The 3874-nt window shown below is 42.4% G+C and overlaps 1 pseudogene; it reads right to left on the bottom strand.

Moving 5' to 3' along the window:
- Positions 1 to 2830: 2830 nt before the first annotated feature.
- On the bottom strand, positions 2831 to 3293 carry LOC109674548 (nucleoside diphosphate kinase A pseudogene; annotated as a pseudogene).
- Between the last annotated feature and the right edge of the window lie 581 nt (positions 3294 to 3874).

The following is a 3874-nucleotide window of genomic DNA, read 5'->3' as shown; positions in this document are numbered from 1 at the left end:
CTGGTAATTGGCTTGTGAGTAGTGTTTTGGTCTTCTTCTGTCTACCAGTTGAATTGAAATTGTGTGGTGAGGTAGCTTTGCCAGGTCATGCAGGGTAGTCCAGAATACTGAGTTCCTCAGGTGATAACTGTGTTACCTTTCAGCTGCAGCTGCTTGGTTAGCTCCTCCCCCAGAGAGGTGTGGCTGTTTAAGTTTGAAATCTGCCCTCAGGTTCAGATCAGCTCTGTAGTCCACTGTTTATCCTGCTTTGGAGGTAGCCTTTAGCTGTGCTTGTTTACTGGGATTTCTGGGCTGGGGGCTGATTTCTCTGCCCCACACCCTTTCCCTGGGGCAGGGTCAGTGTTCCATCAGCCACCTCTGCTGTCAGTGTGTTATGATGTTTTAGTGTTTGTTTTTCAGTTTTGCAGGGCAGTTCTGTTTTGGGTGCTACTCACTGGCTCAGGAGATGATCTCTGTGATCCACTATCTGCCCTGCTTCAGGCAGTGGCTTATTGCTTGGCTGCTCTTGGCCTTCCTGCCTCTCTGGCATTTGTTTACTGGTAGTTCTGCTGAGATTAGCTCCTTGTCCCTCCCCCCTTCTCTGGTGCACTTTCAGTGTTCCCACCCCCTCTGCTTTTGTGCAGATTATAGTTCTCTATTTATTGTCCAGGTTTTTTTTTTGGAGGGGGTCAGTCTGCCCAGGTGCTGTGCTGGTTTATCCCAATGGTGGCTGGGGGAATTCTGTCTGATGTGTGGTGCTCACCTATTTGGTCTGTAGAATGTCTCACAGACAGGTTTGGAGCCAGTGGTGGCAGCTGCACCACTGTTTTTTTGGGTTGCCTTCCACAGGCTAGTGGTTCAGGGTGTCAAAGGTTAGATTCTGATTAGTGCTTTACTTCCACCAAGTGTGGCTCCAGCATCTCAGTGAGGGTTTGGATCGGAGCTCAGGCTATCTGCTTCCCTACCATAGTTGCCATCTCTTATTCTTGTCTTGGAAGGTCCTTATTTCTCCCTCAAAATTGAAAGACAGCTTTGCTGAATATAAGATTCTTGGTTGGCAATTACTCTTTCAGGGTGTGAGTTATATATTGCTTCATGCTTTCCTGGCTGTTAGCTTTTGTGTAAGAGGTCTGAGGTGATTCTTATGTGTTCTCCTTGGTATGGAAGCTGGTGTTTTTTTCCCTAAAGCTTTCATTACCCTTTCTTTGCACTTTAGTTTGGGTATTTTAGTTATGATGTGATGTAGGGTTGTTCTTTTCTGGTCATGTCTATTTGGAGTTTGAAATGTCTTCTGTACATGTGTGTCTATATTGTTATGTAGACTTGACTGATTTTCTGTTTTGATTTCATTGAATATGTTCTCTATGCTTTTAATTTGTATTTCAGCTCCTTCTACCCCATGAATTCTTAGGTTTGGTCTTTTGATTGGGTTCCAGATTTCTCATATATTATAGTCATGCATATTCACTTTTTTTGTTGTGACTGTGTGCACTAACTCCTTGATCTTGTCCTCTGTTATTCTTTCTTCAGCTTGATCTTGTCTGAAGATAGTACTATCCACTGTGGTTTGTATTTGATTTATTGAATTTTCCTTTCTAACATTGCTTCTTGGTTATTTTTCATAATTTTCATTTCCTTCTTGAATTTCTCTTCCATGTTGGTGACTTTTTTTTGTCTAGGTCTTGGGTTGATTCCCTAACTTCATTTATGTCTTTATTTGGATCCTCTTTGAGGATCTGTCTCAGATATTTTGGGCATTCAGTATCTTCAGATTCAGATGTTGAGCTGTAGTGGGAGTTTAGAGGTGAGGCATTGTCTTGTTTTTTCATATTTAAATTTCTATGTTGTTAATTGCACATCTGTAGGTCTAAGACTCCTTTTTCTTCCTTGGGTGAGCAGAGAACCTACCGCCATAATAAGGTTAACAATTCAACAATAAATCGTGTATTTGAATGCATAAGGAACAATTGCAAATCTTACCTATTTCCCCAGGTTGTATGGGAGCAAAACTAATTTCTAGGGGGGGTGACCTGGGAATGTGACACTGGTTGAAAAGTATACAGATTAAAAATTGACTATTATTGTGGCTGGACATGTGAAAGGGAAGATAAAAAGAAGGGAGGTAGATATAGGATATACTAGTATAAGAGTGCTCTATAAATGTATAAAGGAGAAATAGAGAATGGTTTGGGAGATAGGGAAGATAAAAATGAGAAGTAGAACAAAAAGATTCTAACAGTTTGCAATCGAGTTAAAAGAAAGAAGAAAAAAGAAAGAAAAATGAAACAGCTAAATGTGAACCAATTGGATAAAGAAAAACAAAGAAACAACAACAAAAAAAAGAGAAACAGCAACAACAGAAAGACAAAAAAAAAAAGAAAGAAAACAAAAACCAAAACAAATAAACAAAAAAAACCCCACTCATATTTCTTGTTGGAGAGAAGTGCATTTGTCCACATCAGTTTTTCTTGTCCTGGTTGTTCTGGGAGCAGCTACAAAGGGCAGAGTTTCATCTCTAGCTCACGATGTGTCAGGGGTCTCAGAGACCAGGCAGTTGATACTCTCTAGGCCAATTTTCTTTTCCTTTTTCTTTTGTTTGGATGAAGCATTAGCACATAACACTGTACAGAGAGCACTCCCAGTTCCAAGAGTTTTCCTCTAATCATCTTTTTTTTTTGTTTTTTTGGTGGGACTGGGATTTGAACTGAGGGCTTCACACTTGCAAAACAGGCAGAATTTCCCTCCAGGTTGTACAATAGTTCCAGCAATAACCAAATTTGCTACAGTCTGGTCCCTTGCCCATGGGAATAGAAGTAAGTGGATGGGAATAGCATGGTGGCCTGCCCTCCTGTCATTCATAGATCCAAGCCTGCACACAGATTTTGTAATCCACCAGCTCCTCAGGTTGAAACCACAAGGTGATCTTTTCTGCACTCTCCAGAGAATCGTTTCCACAAATGATGTTCCTGCCAACTAGGATACAAAAGTTCCCATGGATGGTCCCAGGCTTGGAATCCACAGGAATGATCTCCCTCAGCATCAGTCAGTCTGTCTTTACAACATTCAGTCCCTCCCAGACCATGGCAACCACTGGCCCTGAGTGCACGTTTTTTGCCAGGCCAGTGAAGAACAGATGGTCCTTCAGGTCAATGTAGTGTTCCTTGAGAAGGTCTTTACAAGCCTGCACACATTTGAGAGCCACAAGGCAGACTCCCTTGTGCTCAAATTGCTTGATGATCTCCCCCACCAGACTCTGCTGGGACCCCATCTGGCTCTTTGGCAATCAAAGTTCTCTCATTGTTGGTCATAGTTCCCTTCAGCACCTTGGACTTTGACTGCAACTACCGGAAATGCTTCCAGGCCAATTTTCTTAAAATGCTTTGACCTCAGTTGTTTTGGGCCTTGGAGGCCTCATTAGATAGTGGGGTAAGACTTCCTGTTGAAGTGCTGAGAGATCAGATCATGTGAGATCACTCATTCTGTGAGTAGGTTGCAGTAGTTTGAAAGGGTGGGGCCACTGACCTCTGCTTTTTAGATTGTCTTCATCAAAACCTCACCTTCTCTGTGTCTGGATGTCTCCCACAGAGAAACTGTGATTCTGAGACCAGGAACAATCAGGCTGCAATCTTGTAAATACTGAGCTGCTCAGTTTGAAGCTGCTTGTTCTTGTTTGCAATAAAGCAGCCACTCTAACTTGAGTTCTTAGTTAGTGGGGACTGGTTGCTATGTTTTTCAAATTGACCTTATTCAATGGAGCTGCTGTGGCACTATTAAGCAAGGCTGCTGACCTCTGGGCATTTTTTGCTGTTTTCCTGCCAGGAACCCTCAGATTGCTCCATCTGATCCTCTCCCTTGCTAAGTCTCCCTCTGATGGCAGATTCTATGTGGATATTGT

The sequence above is a fragment of the Castor canadensis genome, chromosome 15 (assembly GCF_047511655.1).
Source record: "Castor canadensis chromosome 15, mCasCan1.hap1v2, whole genome shotgun sequence".
In the NCBI taxonomy this organism is placed as follows: domain Eukaryota; kingdom Metazoa; phylum Chordata; class Mammalia; order Rodentia; family Castoridae; genus Castor; species Castor canadensis.
The sequence above is the reverse complement of the archived record's forward strand: the minus strand, read 5'-3'. Positions and strand labels throughout refer to the sequence as shown.